Genomic DNA, 21,757 nt, shown 5'->3' with positions numbered 1-21,757 from the left:
GATGGATGAAAGCGAAATAGGTCTCTTTGGAAAGCTCTTGCAAAGCGCCGGACAGTTAGAATTTTTCGTCGTCTTTCCTTACGAATTGCGCTCTGAAAATCCATGCAGGAACAAGGTTTTTCATATTTTATTACCTACTAATTTAAACTTTGAATGTTATTACATCATTTAAATTTGCCAATCAGGTGTGTTTCCTAAAATAGCCTCGCAGTTTGAGCACCGAGCTAAAATTAAAACGACTTACCTTTAAAACTAAAAGTAGAGAAAACTAGAGACCATAATGGCTGGTGCGTTGTACGACACAAGACCGCGTGAATGATTCTTGTAGACAAATCAATAAATAAATCAGCTCGTGGCATATTGTGGCTAAACACTTCGTGTAAGCCACACAAAGAACATCTTCCATGTGTTTTCGAGAAAATAAGGGTTCATGTTACATGCCTTTTCGAGGAAAACAAAAGTATCAAAATACAAATGTTGGTCTGAAAAGCAAATTGTCACGTTTGTTACTTCAACGTATTACTAAATTTGAAATGAACGAAAATTAACGCCGGCAAATACCATCGCAAAATTTAAAAGCTGTCTTTGCAAACATTAATTTTAAGTTATTGTTGATTATGTCTTATCAAGGTGTCTGTCCGTTCATATTCTGCAAGGGGAAAAGCCCTAGGTACCAAGGTAAATACGAACCAGGAGTGAGCCGGGCAGGGATGAGGACCTGTGTGACTACTATGCCTGAGCTAAACATTAAACTCTGTACTGTCTGAGATTATCTCACTAGTTTGATCATTTCGTAGGAATACACGGTAGAGACATCAGTCTTGAAAGAAACTGAGGTGACAAAGTGTTTTGAAAGGGAATCAAGTCGACTGTCTGGATTAGCAAAGAAAAAAGCTGGACGTAGGGCGGAATAGAAGATAAGCCAATGAAACCTTGCTCTAATAAATATGGCAACAAAGATCCGAGGAATGACACACCGATACAAGCGTTGTGGTCAGTTTGACCAGTTGTCAGCTTATAAGCAACATGAACGAACTCACATAGGAGAGAAGCCGTATTCTTGCAAGCATTGTAAGAAGTGCTTTAGTCAGTCATCACATTGGAAGGAACATGAACGAACTCACACAGGAGAGAAACCGTATACATGCCAGCATTGTAAGAAGTGCTTTAGTCGGTCATCACATTGTGTGAGACATGAACGAACTCACACTGGAGTGAAGCCGTATTCATGCAAGCATTGTAAGAAGTGCTTTAGTCGGTCATCAGATTGTGTGAGACATGAACGAACTCACACAGGAGTAAAGCCGTATTCATGCAAGCATTGTAAGAAGTGCTTTTATCGGTCATCAGATTGCAAGGAACATGAACGAACTCACACAGGAGAGAAACCGTATACATGCCAGCATTGTAAGAAGTGCTTTGGTCGGTCATCAGATTGTGTGAGACATGAACGAACTCACACAGGAGTAAAGCCGTATTCGTGCAAGCATTGTAAGAAGTGCTTTTATCGGTCATCACATTGGAAGGAACATGAACGAACTCACACAGGAGAGAAACCGTATACATGCCAGCATTGTAAGAAGTGCTTTAGTCGGTCATCAGATTGTGTGAGACATGAACGAACTCACACAGGAGTAAAGCCGTATTCATGCAAGCATTGTAAGAAGTGCTTTTATCGGTCATCACATTGGAAGGAACATGAACGAACTCACACAGGAGAGAAACCGTATACATGCCAGCATTGTAAGAAGTGCTTTAGTCGGTCATCCGATTGTGTGAGACATGAACGAACTCACACTGGAGTGAAGCCGTATTCATGCAAGCATTGTAAGAAGTGCTTTTATCGGTCATCAACTTGCAAGCAACATGAACAAACTCACATAGGAGTGAAGCCGTATTCATGCAAGCATTGCAAAAAGTGCTTTAGCCAATTAGGAAATTGCAAGCAACATGAACGAACTCACACTGGAGTAAAGCCGTATTCATGCAAGCATTGTAAGAAGTGCTTTGGTCGGTCATCAGATTGTGTGAGACATGAACGAACTCACACAGGAGAGAGGCCGTATTTATGCAAGCATTGTAAGAAGTGCTTTAGCCTGTCATCAAATTGCAAACGACATGAACAAAAGCACGCAGTAGACAGTTCGTTAAAACACAAGGAGCAAGATCAGTACCTAAAACTAAGAAAACACCAGGAGCCGTCAACAACTCGAGGTAGCAAAGATTCTAGTGTGTTGGTTTCTTTGACTGAAAATAATTTAAGCCAAGTTGAAAGCCTCACCTGCTGGATTTGTCAGGAGGAATTTAGCAGTGAGACATGTCTCATCAAACATTACGATGATCATATTAGGTAAAACGACACTGATGTAAGCCTTATCAATGTTTAAGTTATAAAACTGTCTTCGCCTTTTTTCTCCGCGCTGTAGGTTCGCTAGGACATAATTTGTTCTGCTAACGTTAGTGTTGGAGGAAAGTCGATTAACTTTTGAAAACGCGAAATCGAGAGTGCTAATGGCGGTAGGAAATCGAACTTCTCTGAACCTGCAGCAAACCTGACTTCCTGAGAAGAGGCCTAGTATGTGATCTATTATCGCTGAAAGCAATCGAATTTAAGTTACAGTAACAAAATTTCAAGTTCAAGATGCACAAAGCGAGATGTAATGTAATTACTACACGTTAATTATCTTCAGAACTGACTGACTGGTTAGTTGGGAATCTCGTGTTGTCTTTACACGGTGATCTGTAAGCTCTTTTTCGTTTATCCCGCGGTTGGACTGAGTGTTTCTGGACAAAAGTTTAGTAAACCTGATTACTCTTTTTTTCAATTTTGTCATCAATATGTCAGGTGATCAAACTGGTGATAGCCTCCTACCCATACGATCTGTTTGTTCGTCACGCATTCTTCCAATCTTGCGTAACGATCCCAAAAGAGCAACTGCGTAGTGGCCGGGGCTAAACTGGTAATCGCTCTGACGGTATTTTTTAAGTCAGAGTGAAAATAATGTTGTTGCTATGAAATATGAGCCACCCACTATGGAAGGAGAAATACACAGACTTAATGTGGTTGAATGTCAGGGTCTCAAAGGACTCGTACCGAAAGATTTTATTATATAGCTTTATAGTGAGAAGCCTTTGTTGTTTTATTTATCAATCCGTGGGAGGTTGCCTTATCTTAACTTGATAATAGGGAGTTTAAGAAATCAGGACGCGACGTCGAGGACAACGTCGATTAAAAAATGATTTTATATTTTAAATACGAATCTTGCGATACTCTAAAATCATTTTACTTTGTTTCTTAGTGTCAAAACTATCAGGAAACTGAATCTGGGACAGGGTGAAACGTTTGAAATAAAAATTTTTAAAAAATATAGCCGTCGTTGTTCACGTTCTCTGGACAACGCAGAATTTGGTCAATTCAGGCATAGGACGGCAAGGAAATGTACCAAGAATTATACCGGTCATGCGCAGCCACTGTTCTACTCTTGTTAAACCTTTTGTTTAGCGACGTTGCCGTTGCCGTCGTCGTCTTGGGTTTCTTAAACTCCCTACTAGTGTCTGCTGAGTTTTGAAACTTAGAGAGTTAAGTTGTTAGTTTTGCAAGCAAATGTCATTGTCCGAGGTAACTTACTCACTGTAATTAACTTAATTTACTTGTCAATTGAATTGAAAAGTGCGTTATGTTGCACCGTGGATGAGTTATTTAGGAGCCAAAATATCGAATGAAAACTTTGTCCCTAAAGCTACGTTGTTTAGTATGTTTCTACATAAGAAGTGTTTTATGGGTTATTTGCATGTAATGGCAGTTTGGTTTATTCCTGGATTTAACTAGATCAGTTGGCTTTCACTGAAGATGAAAAGCGCTGTAATCCTTGAAATTTTAAAGTGGTCGATATTTGAACAGGCGATGCTAACACATTCTTTGTGACTACTACATTATATTTATCAGTTCGTTTTGTTGATGAGATATTTGTTATGACTAAAGCAATAAATACCATGTTAGTGGTTGATATGATTGGTACGCGAATTGCAAATGATTATTTGATGTTTTTCTCTTATTTACCCCGAACATGCTCGGTCGAGAGATGGCTGTCACTCGAGCCGAAACACCTCGTTAATGGAATATATCTATAGAAGTCAAAGCGTAGCTTTGTTTTCCGCGCGGTGAAATGACGTACAAACGGAGCAACATGCAACATGCATGCTGCACATGGCTTGACTTTGGGACCAGCTGGCTCCGAAGTTTTTAGACTGTTGGTCGCCAAGTATTCTAGTTGTCTAATTTTTGTAGCCCTTTAGGCTATACCGTATATACTTCAACATTCACATTTTTGGTGGTCAAAACGTTTCAATGGATTAAGAGCGTATTTGCCTGTAATAGTTTCCAGTATTCGCAGGATGTGTTTGTTCTCGAGTTCCAGGCCATGTGCACACTTGTCATTCATATGTGTGCGGATTCGCAAGAGACGGCCGTATTGGGTATCAGCGTTTTCGAGCGTTTTGATGCGGATTACGAAAACGCTGCGGAAACGGTGGAGTGGATACGAAGCGCTATAAGGCACAATGTAATGGCCCCAGCATGGTTTTGGATCAGAAGCCAAAACCCGAGGAAGCATCATAGAAGTCCCCGCGTGAATAAGGAGTTAAATGATCTTGATCTCTTTACTCATGTTGATAAACCTTGGAAGTTAGAAAGAAATTCAACGACAAAAAGCGATTGTCATGAGGCATCGAGTCTAGCGCACGGTCAATTTTCCAGGCGTTCAGGTTAGTTAGTTGGGGCGCAGCGCGAAAAATGACTCTCTCGCTCCTTGCACCAACACGCTCTCTCTCTTTTCTTCCAGGCTGCACCCCAACTAACTAAGCGCCAGGAAGTGACTAACTGTGATTGAAATAGGGGTATCGAGTACTCGTAGATGTCGCTGAACAGTATTTAACACAGTCCAGTCCCCTCCCTGAAATGCTGCCAAACTGTCATCATTCCCAGAGTCATCGAGAGACTGGGGTCTAGTGTAATCACCATGATGGCGGCCTACATGTGATTTATACAGTCGAAGACCTCGTCGCTGGTTTATAAAAGTAAGAGAGTCTCTCAGACTGCCTTTTTCATATTTAACTAAGCTATAGAACACGGCCTCACCTCTTTCCACCTTACTGAATACAGCAAAGATAGTGAGTATGCTGTGTAATATAGAATATACCATGGACGGTAGTTTTGCTGGAAGGTGGACCCAAAGTCTGTGCATTTTCTGTCCTCTTGTTTTCCCTATGACTTAAGGGAATAAAACTTGCAGTTACACAGAATCAGAGAAATACAATTGTCTTTTGGAAAAGCTATCAAATACATTGGTTAAAAATGTTTTGAACTGTTATAGTCACTATTGGTTTTATGCCATATATAATAAACTGTAAACCAGTTAATGTAGAAAAAGACTGGACTGCAGACTGCAGACCAGGGGTAAAATGCAGACTGCAGACTGCAGACATATCTCTTGTTATTTCCATTATCAAGTTCTCACGGTAAACAGGCTCACAGAGGTGTTATTCAGGGTAATTGAAGTGAAAGTGTGCACTCCTGGTAGCCTAATTCTTAGTGCTTTAGTTTGGTTAAACATTACTAAGGCTAGCCTGAATAATGCTTAGGCTAGCATGTTAATGGTAAGCTCATGATAACTGAAATGGTGAAGCCATATGGTCAGTGTAAAACAGACTGCGGGCTGCAGATTGCAGACTAGAGACCAGGGGGTGAAATGCAAACTGGGGTAAAAATGCAGACTGCGTCCAGGGGTAAAAGGCACACTGCAGACTAGAGAGGTTTTAAGTATATATAGTGTTATTTCCATCATTGAGTGCTAAATGTAACAAAGTTATTCAGGCTAATTGCTGTGAAAGTCTGCACTCTGGTTAGCCTGAATATCACTCCGGTTGAACTCAGCAACGCTCTGGTTAGCCTGTTTGTGATTAGCTCTCAATGATGAAGTCTGCATCTTACCCCTGGTCTGCAGTCTGCATTTTACCCTCAGTCTGCATTTTACCTCCGATCTGTAGTCTGTAGTCTACACTGTCTGCATTTTACATGAACGATTACGGTATGCAAATGTACAGACTACAGACTTGAGCTTGGCCATAAGTTATATTATTACACATTGCCATTTCCTTTGCTGTCGCTATATATGAAAGATTTGGAAACCTCAAAATTTGTGATTCTTTGGTGTTTTCAGGTTAGCCCTTTTTTCTGATAATTTGTTTTCTGACAAAAACAACTATGTGTGGTTAATAAAGTGACACATAAACTATTTAAATAACTCTTTAAATTGTGGCAATGATGTGGAGTGGTGATGAGTGTTGTTGTTGCACTACATTTAGTTTCAGTTGTGACTCTGTAGTGAGCTTGCTATGAATAACTTACTTTGAAATTATGCTTATCACCAAAATCTCATAACTCAGGTATTGCTTCATGGTACAGAACAGGCTGAGTTATTACTGTAGACCTGATTATGGTTGATTGATCTACAATGACCAAAAGTGCTGAGTCAAACTTAGAAGTAAAATTATAGTTTTGAGTGTCTTGCAAAAATTGCTACCCCCTCCCCTCCCAACAAACAATGTTAATTGTTTGTTTCTAAGACTGCACAGAGCATGGCACCTACACATCATTGAACTGGGGCAGAAGGAATTAGAGAGTTAATGTTATCAATTAGTCAATCAATCAATCAATCAATCAATCAATCAATCAATCCAATCATTCAATCAATCAATCAATTTTTATTGTGCACTATTTACGGCATTAATTTACATCAGCATTATAAAATAAGTATGAGAAGAGAAGTATATGTTGCATATAGCTATGGGGAAAATAAAAAATGTTTGTGTATGGTGACCAGAATAGCCATTGGCCTGCAAGCTGGTTGTCACCATGTTAAGGTAAATGCGGAGAACAAAAATACATTACGCAGGAATACATTACTGAAAATACATTAAATACAAGTGACTGCTATTATTAATTATATTTTAAGTATTTAAGAGGTGCTGCTGATACAGCTTCTTAAAGGAAATATATTGAAAGTTTTTTAGGCTAAGAGGAACTGATTCCCATATTATTGATGCACAGAACTGGAATACTGATTGTCCAGGTGTAGTTGATATTCTTGACCTATAGAGCTTGGGCTTTTGTAATTGGAGACTAAATGAAGGGCTTTTCTTATATATTGCATGGGGGTTGCATTGTTTTTGGTATGGTGCCATTGCCAGTTGTTGATCAACATTAGCAAAATACTGGTTGAACTGCTCACGGATATCAGCTCTATTTCTTACTATTCTTGACGGGGTAATACAGCCTGTTGGCTAATGTTTTATTAAAGTGCCAATTAATTTCCAGGTGGCTTGAGGATATTTTTGCACAAGTCAAAATCTTTACTGAAGTAGGATTTTTCACTGGCTGCTTTTATCTGATTGAGCTTTATATTCAGAAATTTTATCTGTGTCTGCTGAGAGGAAGTGTGTTTTATACATTATTTGTTTAGCCTGCATTGATTTGAGTATTGCATTTGATATTCATGGCTTTCATAGCTGCTTTTGTTTATTTCTAGATGCTGTTTTTTATTGGCACATGTTTGTCAACTACAGGTTTTATTGCTCCAATTATATAGTTTGTCAGATCATTGATATCAGTGTTCCCATTTATAATAGCATTCCAGTCGATCGCACTAATATCTTGCTTAATATATAATTCTTGGTTGAAGAGATTATAATCCTTAACTGAGTTCATTTTCTCTTGTTGAGTTTTATTTTTAGGATTATTTACTGACACGCCTTCGAAGCTGATTTCCGTCTCCTAAACAGTCGATGCCATTTTTAGTGATCGATGCCATCATTGGTAACCAAGCCTTTCAGAATGGACGATGCTATATTTGCTTTAGTTTAGGCTTGGACAAGGTAGAAACTGGTTATAATTTGTTGATGGAGTGAAACGCATTCACAAAATGCTTAGTTTTTCACATTCACACTGGTTTGCTTGCGATTAGCTTTTTTTTAACGGTTGGGGCAACTCTGTTATTAAAAGTTAAGAAAGTCACGTTTTATAATTAAGTTTTTGCGGAGATTTGGCGGGTCAACCTGGTACAACAACAACAACAACAACAACAACAACAACAACAACAATCTTTATTTCGTGCCCAGAAAAATTGTACAATAAAAATAAATACATGCAATGTGAAAAAATAACAATGAAAAACAGAGCACAGCCACTTAGAAATAGCTAAGGCTAATCGAGCTAAGTGGCTGGGCCAAGCGGAAAAAATATTGCAATTAAGTTACAGAATATATGAAAAAAAAAAAAAAAAAAAAAAAAAACAGGACAAAAATTTGGTAGAGTAGTTGTATAAGAGGAAAATCAGGAAACAAAGGTTCTGGGTTCAATACTGGGTGGTTACTTACAAATTTTCTTTTTTCTTTAATTTAGTAGACAAAAATTCGTTAATAATTAAAAAATATTTCTAAGTGTCGCGAAAATGGCATTGACCGTTTGCGAGACGGACAACTGCGTCTAAGAAGCAGAATATGCTTGCAGGTGATCTGGGATGTCAACCAGACCAATACTAGAAATATTTTGCGCAGACGTGTTAGTATATACGTGGTCAATGAGTGTTGCAGTATGAGTAGTAATTCTGGTGGGTTTGGTAATCACAGGAAGAAAACTAAATAAAACAAGTCTAAGTAATCTTCAGTCTGTTGGTGACTGGTGCATCTCAGAACATCGTTATGCATATCACCAAGGATTCATATTTCATATTTTGTCGCTTCCTATTGATAATTTCCTCGAGTTGCACTTTAAATTCAAGTTAAGTGGCAATAGATACAACCAATAAGAATATGTTTTCCCATTACATGGATGAATTTGAGCGCAGCAGGTTTCAACTAGGTGAATGTCAATGTTCTTGTAAATAGCAGCAGGATGAGCCAGTGTGATGAAAATTATAATGGGTCGTACAGGAGGGGGGGGGGGGAGGGGGAGGTCTCTGGCACGTTTCACGAACGGAAAAAAAATAGAGGATCACGGAGATAAAACTTGCGTTTTCCCGAATCACGAAAATAAGCAAATAAGATACTTTTTTTAGTGACCTGTTCTTACTTATGGCAAGGGACCGACAGATGTGGAGGGAACATATTGCTGCCCTACATGCCACTTAGGCGTAAAGGGCATGAGTGAGTGAGTGAGTGAGTGTCCTTACACTAGAAGCAGTGTTTTAAGAAAGTAAAGTCGCGAATTGCTAAGTCAAGGCTCCATATTGCAAATCGCATACCTAAGTCACTCTCGAAAATCGACTCTAACCATTCGGAGGACTTGCGTCTGAAAATCACGTAGAATAAAGTGGTAAAATCACGAATATCGGTTAATAATTCAGGTTCGTCACGGGTCACGCAAAACCTTGAGGTCACGAGTCACGAAGCATAATTTCCTAAATTCACGTTTCACGGAAAATAAAATCAGCTAATCAGGCATCACGAGAATATCCCTGTACGACCCTCATTATAGTTGGGGAGGTCTATATTGGTTGTAGAGTTTGGATTTCGTTTTGTTTCTTTGAGTGCAAGAGTATCTGACTTTTTGTCTTGAGAGTACAACATATCATCTACTAGAGACATGTTCTTCGGCAGACTTCTTCTGTAGCATAATGAGATAGCTTTAGACCCAGCATTATTTAAAATATAATTCATCTTAGAAGTTGTAAAATAATCAGATCATGGAGAGGTAAGCATGAAGTCTGGGTCAGTCTCATCATATTTGTCTGGATTAGGCATCATATTAGAAAGATCTATGTCTATGTATTGATCGATTTGATACGACCATGAACCATTTGGGAGGCGCGGTGGCCTCGTGGTTAGTACGCTCGTCTCCCGATCGAGCGGTCTGGGTTCGAGCTCTGGCCGGGGGACATTGAGTTGTGTTCTTGAGCAAGACGCTTCACTCTCACAGTGCCTCTCTCCACCCAGGTGTATAAATGGGTACCGGTGACCTTTATGCTGGGATAGCCTTGCAATGGACTAGCATCCCATCTAGGGGGGAGTAGAAATACTCCTAGTCGTTTCATGCTACAGAAACCGGAATAAGCATCGGCCTGATGGACCACTTGGATCACATACAGACTTAGCCTTTTATGAGCCATTTACGAAAATAAATTCATTATCATATGTTTTGAGTTCTACAGTCTTGAGCTGTTATTGTCGTACTATGACCAGTTGATCAGTGATATGCCGAAAAATTGGGTGACCTAGCCTTGGTATTTTCTCGTTCCCAATTTTACACTTGGATAAAGAAAGGCACTGAAAGACTGACAGGAAACTGTTTTGCCCAAACACATAACACTGATCTCAGCCCGGGCTGGAACCCAGACTGCTTGATCCATAGTCCAGCTCACTCACCATTAGACAACCATTCCGTTTACCTTTCAAAAACGTTTTCTTTTGATTTCAGGCCTTTGGTTCTCAACTTTTAAGCACAGTATCTTTGAATCGGTGTTGTTATAAATGTAATTATCAGTCATTTATGGAGATGCTTGATTCATCTATTTCTTAGTCTAGACTTACTCTAGACTTGTTGGAAGGGGTATTTACAAGAGCATTATTCGAACACAAGTCACTCTACGAGACCTAAAACTGCCCTGAAGAAGCTGTAATTTACGAGTTTAGCGCCCAAAAGAACGTAAGACTAGCTTTCGACAAGAGATTATGATCCTGGGAGAACACACCCCCCTGCCCCATAATAATCTTTTTCAATTTATTTTAAGCTTCGCGTCACGCTGTCAAAGTGTTTTTTTTTTTAGTCGCGGTCGCATGATCGTGCAGCCAATGCCCAACGGGTCGCGTCTACCTAAATCCGAAATTGAAAATCAAGCGGGTTAAGAGAAAAAGATGAGTTAGTTTTAAACTACTGCACTTTTAGGATTGGAAATCATTTTTAAAGCGTTGGGCAGAAAAATTATCGTATAGGTGCTTCTCCAAAGTTAAAATAGAAGTCGTGTCATTCTTGTGCGTAAAAGATTTTTAAAACACAAAGCGTTTTGATCGCCAAGACTCGTATTTCAAACCTACTCGAAAGAAGGTACTCAACTGATTGAAGCGTAAAGCATCTCTTTCTAAAGACATTTCAAAGCGCAGGACAGCTAAAATATTTGTTTCTCGTTTGTTAGAACGTTCACTCCGAAAAATCCCGGTGCAAATTTTTGAATATTTATTTTCAAAGTTCTGTGTAATATTTTCCAGGGTTTGTAGGTCCACGGCGATAAAAGCTGCTTCTCCGGAACTGCCGCATCATTTGGATCGAGAGAGGTCTCTTTGGAAAGCATGTTTAAAGCGCTGGGCAGAAAAATTATCTTCCATATGTTCAGGGACTGGTCAAAAAGTCTTGGCCGGAGCGGGGGGGCGGGAGGGGGGGGCGTGAGCCGTAGTAGAGAGGGGGTGGTCATGAGGTTTTTAGCCGCTGGTACGGCGTGGGTCGCTCTAAAGTCGTTTCTCGAAAAATACTAATGGATTAAAGCGAAACAGATCGCTTTGGAGCGCTCTTTCAAAGCACTGGGAAGTTAGAATTTTGCGTCTTCTTTTGTTACGAATGGCGCTCTGAAAATCCATGCAGGAGCAAGGGTTTGCATATTCGATTAACTACTAAATTAAACCTTCAATGTTATTACGTCATTTAAATTGCCAATCAGGTGTGTTTCCTAAAATAGCTTCGTAGTTTGACCACCGAGCTAAAATTAGATTGAAAAAGATTATCATTAGAAGAGGCCCAGTCTTGTTTTTAAATTTGGCAAATAATAATAATAATAATAATAATAATAATAATAATAATAGTAATAATAGTAATTTCACATCCGTGAAAGTCAGTGAAAAACTATCCAAATATAAGGACTTGGAAATCGAAACAAGCCGAATGTGGGGCTTGAGAACGGAAACGATACCAGTTATCATTGGAGCACTTGGAGCTATCAAAAAGGGACTAGGAACTTATCTTGGAAGAATTCCCGGCCAATTAAGCATCAGTGAACTACAAAAGATAACCTTGCTAGGTACAGCACACATTTTGAGGAGGGTGCTATCAAACTAAAAACTGGCTATCCCCTAGTGCCCCAGGACCATGGTTTGGTCTCGGCCCTAAGGACTCTAAGCAAACATTACGTGAGGACGATAATAATAATAATAATAATTTTGAAGGCAAAAGAGGAGTGTTTATTGTAATAATAATAATAATAATAATAATAATAAGCAACAAAATACGTTTTACCTTGAAATTACACATGCCCCGACTTTTTACTTTTATAACTTTTTACATATTGTAACTTTGTATTGTTCATACTTTGTACTATACTTAGTTATTTTATAATTACTCGTAGATTTTTAGCACAGAGGGCCACTAGTTTATCAGTTTATACTGTCATGAGTCACCCTCTGTAAATTAAGTTGATTGATTGATTGATTGATTTAGGCACACTAAGAATGATACTAAAGACCATTAAGGCTTACAATCAGAAAATGCCTAGGAACGCAAGGCATTAAGGTGTAATTTTTTACGTTTGTTTAATTAATTAATATGAATTAATTAATTAGTCTTGAGGCAATTAAGTGTTTGGGGAGGGGTAGGTGGCAGTGTGTACTACATAAAAACGTGTAATACCTACCTTTGTAGAAAACATCACAAAGCTGTATATTTGTTTAAGAAAACCTCTCGCTTTCCTTGTGGTTCTATTTTCTTTGGAACAAAACTATTTTTTCTAAATGCATGCGCGGATCAGTTAGCGGGCCGACTATATATTAGATTTCATTCGAGATCACATTGAACAAATGAACTATGGTAGAATCCAACATGTACGACGCATGCGCTCTAGCGTCGTTAGCTTGATACACTCTGTTTTCATCCCCAGTGCCACGTGGTTTTTTACATTGGAATAAGAACGTTCTCTGGTTAAAAATATATTAAAAACATTAGCTTTCGGCTATCAGTCTATAGCCTTTAACGAATGAAGAATGTAGCGCGCAAGCGAAAATATATACGAATGGGGTGCGAAAAATTGAGAATAAAAACAAGCGTGAAAAAAGCAAGAAGATAAAAATGTAAATGAGGCCTGATTACAATAACATAGAGTATTACCTAGGCAACGGTTTTGAGTTGTTATCCGCGTCGACGGTTTTTGCTGTGTGCCAAGATTCTAGTGTTTTTCGAACGCGGTAATTGCCTTTGTCAATGACACAAGCATTGTCGAAATCAATGGAGTGATTGTTTTGCCACGCATGGTTGGCAACATTAGAGCCATAGTTCATGTGATATGACCGAGGACAGCAGTGATTTTTTCGGTAACGTCACCTCTCCCTTTTTAGTGTAAAGAACGCTACTGTGACAGCGTATCTTTCAGAATTACCCCCAGCTCGGTTCAACAAATATCATCTGCTGTTATCAAACTACACATGTGTGTTTGCCAGGGTTCAAATTAAGGATGGACACGTTTTGCTTCTCCTTAGCGGCTTCTTTAGTTCTCTTTTTACTGTCTCCGTGAAAGACACCAAAAAGTTCATATCCAGCCAAACTTTCCTGATTTAGTGGCATTAAGACTGGTCAAACTGTAAATTTGTGACAAAACAAACTAGGAAAGTGTTCAAATATTGCTGTAGACTGCGGGGCACGTAATGAAAGCGCAAATTAATTTAATCACTCTTTGAAGGGTCTCGTTCACCGATGTAGGATATAATCTTGGTTAACTGAGTAGCGCTGGCCTTCAATATTACTTGTTGAAATCCTAACGCTTCTCAGTTGCTTTAATCAATATCATTAAGTATAAATTTTAAGTGGTTTTATTATTTTCACAAAGGTGGCAACTGAACAAGAACGTGGTTCGTAGTGTATTTGATAATCAAATTACCTCTTGTTTATCGGTAAAGAGAAAATTTGCGTAATCGTTCCTCTTTCATTCCCTCATAAGATATTTGACTTTTTTCCATTTATCTCCAGCAGTTAAAAAAAGCACATCTTCCATGGGTTCTTTTGAGAAAATAAGGGTTTCATGTTACATACCTTTGCGAGGAAAACAAAAGTATCAAAATACAAAGGTTAACCTAAAAAGTAAAATTGTCACATTTTCTACTTCAGCGTATTAGTAAATTTCAAATAAACCAAAATCAAAGCAAATACCAGAACAAAATTTGAAAGCTGTCTTTGCAAACAGTAATTGTAAGTTATTGTTGATGATGTCTTATCAAGGTGTCTGTCCGTTCATATTCTGTAAGGGGAAAAGCCCTAGGTACTAAGGTAAATACGAAGTGGGAGTTAGCCGGGTAGGGATGATGACTTGTGACTACTATGCCTCAGCTAGACATTGAACTCTGCACTATCTGAGATTTTCTCACCAGTTTGATCATTTCGTCAGGAATATACGGTAGAGACATCAGTCGTGATAGAAAAGCTGACAGAGTGTTTTGAAAGGGAATCAAGTCGACTGTCTGGAGTAGCTAAGAAAGAAGCTGGACGAAGGGCGGCATAGAATTTACGGCAATCAAAACCTACTCTAATAAATATGGCAACAAAGATCCGAGGGAAGGCACACGAATGCAAGCATTGTGGTCAGTTTACAAGCAACATGAACGAACTCACACAGGAGAGAAGCCGTATTCATGCAAGCATTGTAAAAGGTGCTTTAGCCAATTAGGAAATTGCAAACAACATGAACGAACTCACACAGGAGAGAAACCGTATACATGCAAGCATTGTAAGAAGTGCTTTAGCCAGTCATCAGATTGCAAGAAACATGAACGAACTCACACAGGACAGAAACCGTAAACATGCCAGCATTGTAAGAAGTGCTTTAGCGTGTTATCAAATTGCAAGCGAAATGAACGAATTCACACTGGAGTGAAGCCGTATTCATGCAAGCATTGTAAAAAGTGCATTACCTACTCATCACTTTGCAAGGAACATGAACGATCTCACACTGGAGTGAAGCCGTATACATGCAAGCATTGTAAGAAGTGCTTTAGCCATTTGGGAAATTGGAATCAACATGAACGAACTCACACAGGAGTGAAGCCGTATTCATGCAAGCATTGTAAGAAGGGCTTTAGCCATTTAGGAGATTGCAAGCAACATGAACGAACTTACACAGGAGTGAAACCGTATTCATGCAAACATTGTAAAAAGTCCTTTACCGTCTCATCACATTGCAAGCAACATGAACGAACTTACACAGGACAGAAACCGTATACATACCAACTTGTAAAAAGGGCTTTACCCAGACATCGGCTTGCAAGCAGCATGAACGAACCCACACAGGAGTTAAGCCGTTTTCATGCAAGCATTGTAAAAAGTTCTTTAGCCAGTCATCAAATTGCAAGCGACATGAAGAAAAACACGCAGCAGACAGTTCGTTAAAACACAAGCAGCAAGATCAGCACCTAAAACTAAGAAAACACCAGGAGCCGTCAACAACTCGAGGTAGCAAAGAGTCTAGTTTGTTGGCTTCTTTGACTGAAAATAATTTAAGCCAAGTTGAAAGCCTCACCTGTTGGATTTGTCAGGAGGAATTTAGCAGTGAGACATGTCTCATCAAGCATTACGATGATCATATGCGATTAAAATGACGTGTATGTAAACCTTGTCATTCTATAACCTATTGTATATTTTGGCTTTTTTTCCTCCTGGTTGTAGATTCACTTGGACGCAATTTGTTTTGTTGAAGTTAGTTAAAGTTAGTTAAAGTTAGTTAAAATTTCGGCGATAGAAACTTAGAACTTCTCTTTACCTGTGGCAAACCTGTATCATAACAATAACAATAACAATAACAATAACAATAACAATAACAACAACAACAATAACAATAACAATAACAATAACAATAACAATAACAATAACAATAACAATAACAATAACAATAACAACAAAACAACAACAACAATAATAATAATAAAGTGTTTGGGGCACAGTTAGGTGTTTTGGGTCTCTTGTATTATACCTGTATGTAATGCTTTCAGTTAAAAGAAGCTTAATGTACAAAGCTAGATCCAATGTAGTAATTACTATGCCACTGAATAGCTCATTTCTCACTTGTATTTTCTTGGTATACACATGGCAGGAGCCTTTAATTTTCAGTGCTTTTATTGTTAGCACCACAGGTGCAAAACAGGTAAGAACGTGACTATTTGAAATTTGCGTTTCCATTTCTTCATCAGTTACTTAACTTTCTTCCAGTTATCTCAAGCGGAAAAATACCAAGGAGATCGTCCGTGTTTTTTCGAGAAAAGAAGACGTGAAAAGTAAAATTTTCCGGTTTGTTACTTAAACCTGTTTTATATTTAAAATGAACGAAAACCAACGTAAAACACCACAGTAACATTCAAAACTGTGTTTTAAATAGGCCAATTACGATATATAAGGTAAGCTAAGGTAAGGTAAGGTAACTCTATTTTAAGTCGTAAACATGGGAAGTGGTTGCCCAATCTCCTGAGCCATGGCTCATGACAACAACGCACGACTATTTACAATAACATTACCATTTACAATTACTATATTCTCTAAGATAAATTCAGAATTAAAATATAGAATATTCCTAAGAGCACGGCTATTTAAACTATTTAATATATGAAAATCCTAACCTGGCTTCGAGGCTTTTGGAAAATAAAAACAAAGGAAATTAATTGAGCCCATCTGTCATCTTCGATGCGAGTTTTTTTGTTTTATTCCCCTAAGCCTCGGGACCAAGTTAGAATTTTAATATAGCGAAATTGGCCTATAGGTAATTGTAACTTATTTTTGGACCTTGAGTGAAAATATACACATAAAACATTCGCACTGCTTAGTTTAAGGCCCGTCCACACTACTCCAAGGAAATTTGCAGACGGCGTTTTCACTCCGAAAACCACTTCAAATGTTTTTTGTCAACGCTACACCGAAAAAAAAATTGAAAACGCAACAATCACTGGCGACAGAAGCGCTTGAGTGTACCCCTGAGGGTTCGCGTTGAATATAAACCCGGGATGAGCGGCAGGGGTGACGATTCGCACTATCCGAGATTGCCTCACCAGCTTTTTTAGCTACTATTTTAGGGGAATTTTTTGGGGGAATGTTTGGCAGGCACAGGCACTTTCCCACTTATCCCACAACGCTCAATCCACCACTCGTCTATCACTTCATACCCTTACTACTCCTAATCTAATCAGATGTAAAAAAATATGATAGAGTCATGGACATGAATCGAAATTGCGTCGATCAGTATGTCAGATCAGAGCAGCAGGTCTATTCTTGAGATGAGGGGCAGGTGGTGGAGGAGAGAGGTCAGGGGTGAGGGGTAGTTGGTGAGTTGTAGGGGTTGATCGATGTAAAGTTAGGGTTTGGAGGTTAGGATTGGGTGCGAGGCGTTGGGATTGAGGTGTGTATGAATCATAGGGGATAAAGGTTTAGAAACGAAGTGGCTGGTGAGTTAAGGATTGCGGCAGGGTTGTGGAACAGTGGGGAAATGAGATGGGAGACGGGTGGTGAATGGAGAGAGGGGGGTAGAAGATGACAAGTGGAGGGAATATAGGAACGGACTTCATCTAAACTTACCGTCACCTCCCAAGTGCCTCTGAAACAAATGTTTCCAGTTTCCCCAGGCTCGAAACATGTTTCCCAAGTAAAACAGTCGATTGTGTTTCTTCGACAAAAACTTTGCTTATTTTTTGGCCACGCGATTACTTCTGGCTGACATCTGGTCGGCAATGCAACTCTTCCCCCTCCCCCACCCATCCCCGCCACGCAACCTAACCTCCTAGGTGGATAGTATGAAAACTTTTCTGGGTCGTGAAGAGTCTGGGCCCGAGTGCAAGCTGGTGTAATGACTGTAAATATGGCGACGCCTGTGTGATTTGCGGAAGTCGTTGTCGCTGGTTTTCAAGGTAAGAGAGTCTACAAGAATGCTTTTCTCTCGTCTAGCTAAACTATCGATTGTGAAAAAAAATGAAATAAATAGTGTCTGCGTTTTGCAGTGAAGAATAGGGTAGACAGTAGTTCGTGAGCTTATGTGAGGTGGACATTCTGCAGCATTCTGACGCATTCGACGATCTGTAATCACTTTTTCCACGAAATGTAGAAGCTACTAGACGTTTTGAAAAACACAGAAGTACGATCATCGATCGTTCTTGGTATTGGCCTTTAAATACATTGATAAAATCTTTCGAAATATTTTTAATGACTCCTACTGATTTGTCATGTTGTACTGTCAACAATAATCGAAGCCTATCAGTGTTTACACCAGGCGTGGTCAATCGATATACCGATAATCGATATGAATCGATAACAATCGAGGTCAATCGAAGATTGATATCGATTGCCAGTGGCAATCGATGAAGAAAAAAATTGGTGAGTTCGATTATTAATTATGGATTGCCAATAGTTAACAATCATTCCACGAGTACATGTAGATAGCCAATAGGCACGTAGTGCTGAGTGGGCTACAATAATCTCATATCCAACAAGCGCAAATGGAATAATTGTTTAATTGAAAACGCCCAGAAATTTATTTAATTTAGAAAACTAGACTAAGATAAAAATGCAAATGTCCCAAAAAATCATGCCTACGCTTACCATATTTGTAGAGCATGGTATAAGGGCTCATAAGCCATGATGGCTCAGCCAGTGAAAACTCTCGAATGGCATTATCCAAGGCAACGATCCAGTTTTTAATAATAATTGATAGTGATTGATTCATCGATTGGTATAGATTATTATCGATTGTTATCCAAAATTAGTTTTGTCGTTTTAAAAGTTACACTCTGATAAAATGTTTGACAAAATTTGTCTGAAATGGTCTTGTTGAGTCATTTTATCATACAGTGTAGCCTGCATATCAAATAACTAAAACATTTTATAAGCTTTACATGTTTTCATCATGTCAAGATCCTGCTTTAGACCCCAGAAGACCTGGCCCCTGTTGTTTAAAAGGTACATCATGCTATCAACCAGGTAAATCGCTAGCGATTTATCTGGTGGATAGCGTTATGTAGACTTTGAACAACTGGGGCCTGGAGAAGAGATTACTCCACCTAGCAGTAGGTAGAGTTTGGTTCTTAGTTTTTAAAAATTGTCAAAAATCCTGAAGATGAACCCCTGTCTTGAGGTTTTCCAGGTATTATTTTACACAATAACAACACCATCTTTGATTAGTCCGGATGGTTATTTTTTCAATCGATAACAATCAATATTCCCAAAGGCAGGAATTATCAAGTCGTATCGATTTTTGCCAATCAATAGCAATCGATAAAGAATTTTTTTTGTAAATTCGGTCGTTATGACTTGCCAGTATCAATCGATAGCAATTGGTGATTGAAATCGATTGAACTGATTGATTTCCAGTATCAATTTTTATTGGTTGACTATGGCTGGGTTTGTAGTATAGCAGTAAGCACTTTTCTCTGATAATTTTATTGCCGTATGTTTCTGATAACAACAACTATGTATGGTTGATAACATGTCGCATAAACTACTCAAATAACAGCTCAAATTGTTGCACAAATGTGGAGTAATAATGAAACACCAGCTGGAAAACGCTGAATTTTTTAACTGCACATACTGCAAGTTTAAATTGTTTGTAATACAGTGTCACCCAAACCACATCATGAAAGCTAACAGCAAGCAAACCGCAGGCAAACCCTAGTGGAACTTAAACCTCAAGCAAACCAGGGTGGAACTAACTGCAAGCAAACATGAGTGGACCTAACTGCAGGAAAACCAGAAACATGTTAGGTCTCTTTCATTGTTACTTTAAGTGGAAAGTCACGAAATGTCACATAAGGTCTGAGTTGGGTCCACTCATTTGTATATAAGTATACACTGGCTACTATAAAAACTGAGTAGTAATCTAATCTGTAGAGACAAATTAAAGTTACAGTAGACATAAATTTATTCACTACAAGTTGATATAATAATAACTAAATAATTAATAAATAAATAATTTAGTGTGACCATTTAAAACAAAAGTAAAATGTCAAGTTTGCCCTCAAGCCTGTAGACCAAGCAGGTAAACACAAATCTTGTATTTCCTTTGCTGGAGGCAGTTAGGAGTATTTCTACTTCCCTATGGTTGAGATTTTTATACATTTTCAAATAGTAATGGTAATGATAATGATGATGATGATGATAGTAATAATAATAATAATAATAATATTTATACAGAGAGTTATTAGAGTACATTTATAAGTAAAAATACAAAAGGTCTAAAAGGTAAAAATGCAGTAAGAAAATAGTCACATGGCCAAAAAATATATAAAAGAAGTATGCATCTACACCTAACACTTATCATCTAATTAAAATGATTCAATCAACTGAATCACAGCCACATAAATTAGCAAGAATGATTTCTGGATGTTTTAAATAACACTTTTGCGCAATTTAAGAGAAAACTGAAAAACGATTGGCCTGGATAAAGAAAGGAACCGTGAGACTGAGAGGAAACTGTTTTAGCCAAACACATATCACGATGATCTCAACCAGTGTCTATTTCAGAGCTGAACAAAGAGTTTCCAGCAATCTGATTGGTCGAGCGATCCTTTTTATGACGTTACATAAACCGCGCTAGGCGTTTTATATAACATTTTCGAGCCCTGGTACCGGCGTCGACAAAATCTGGATCGGACCGGATCACGGATCGGATCACGGATCGGATCACAGATCGGATCACGGACCGGATCACGGATCGGATCAAGGGAAAAAATTCAAAATTTTGTCGAGCAAATTGTACTAGAGTGACTATTCTCACTGGGGCCAGCTCGTACAAACGCCCCAAATCTCTCCGGAATTCAAGGATAAAAATCCCCGCGCGCTCGTAGTCTCCTGGGTGTTCTGTTTCACACAGGTTTTGTATAAATAGGCCTGTTTTGGCCTGTTTAATTCTCTTTTCGTTAAACGTTCGCCAGTCGTTAGCTTGGCGTCCCTCCCAATCATGTCTTCATATCTTTCTCCGCAGTTCAACTATATGATATTTCGTATACTCACTTGCATCAAAGGTAAACTGTCATAAAACGAGTCAGCATGGTAATAGTAGGACGAACGTATGAATAGAAACAAAAACTAAAAACACTAAAAAATTAAACACCTGATGATTTCAAACAATTTCCGTTTTTGAGACAAGTCTATACTTTTACAAGATATGAGTTTGGAATACGATATTTCGTACTGGAATAAAACGAAACCATTTGTATTTCAAGGAAATATAGCTGTTTTACAAACAATTATAGGAATAACATCAATAGTGTGAACGATAACGCAACCCAAGAATAAACAACATTTTAGGAGTCACGTCACGACTTTTAGAGTCATTTTTACGTCAAATAGAATAAAACCTTAACTATAACGCCAACTGTAACGCTCACATCTGACACGAAAATGTAGCCGAGAATTAGCCACCGATACTAACAACAATTTTAAAAAACTGGGAGGTTCACCCAAGCTTCGAGCCAACTAACGTTCAAATATAACTACATCTGCCTGTTCATTACAATTTAAATTCGTCGTAAATTCGGCTTTTTAAATGACCTCTTGTCATTCTCTGTAATTAACGTGTCATTGCGTCAAATTAGGGATTCTTATTTTCATTTAACATATTTTAGTTTTCCACTTTTATTTTTTATTTATTATTATCTTATAAATGATTTGATTTTTTGGGGGGGATTTTTTTTTCTTTAAAACTTTTTTTTTCTGTGATCCGATCCGTGATCCGATCCTTGATCCGGTCCGATCCTGGTTTTGTCG

The 21,757-nt window shown here is 38.5% G+C and overlaps 1 protein-coding gene and 1 pseudogene across 3 annotated transcripts in view; both read left to right on the top strand.

Moving 5' to 3' along the window:
- LOC145498479 (uncharacterized) overlaps window positions 1-15,769 on the top strand; it is a 31,190-nt pseudogene extending 15,421 nt beyond the window's left edge. Inside the window, exons 2-4 of the transcript XR_014050865.1 lie at window positions 798-2,350; window positions 13,857-13,920; window positions 14,526-15,769. The product of XR_014050865.1 is annotated as an uncharacterized LOC145498479 (transcript). The remainder of the gene's footprint in view (window positions 1-797; window positions 2,351-13,856; window positions 13,921-14,525) is intronic.
- Window positions 1-21,757, top strand: part of LOC145498069 (uncharacterized) — a 215,076-nt gene that overhangs the window by 186,605 nt on the left and 6,714 nt on the right. Inside the window, exon 2 of one of the 2 annotated variants that reach the window (XM_081477950.1) lies at window positions 17,213-17,907. The gene's annotated coding sequence lies outside the window, so the exon portion shown is untranslated. Of the gene's footprint in view, window positions 1-16,786; window positions 17,908-21,757 lie in introns of those variants that run through there. The other variant, XM_081477949.1, reaches the window with a different exon arrangement.

This window comes from Orbicella franksi, chromosome 9 (genome assembly GCF_964199315.1).
Source record: "Orbicella franksi chromosome 9, jaOrbFran1.1, whole genome shotgun sequence".
Classification (NCBI taxonomy): Eukaryota; Metazoa; Cnidaria; class Anthozoa; order Scleractinia; family Merulinidae; genus Orbicella; species Orbicella franksi.
Note: the sequence above shows the minus strand (reverse complement) of the source record. Positions and strands in the feature narration are given on the sequence as shown.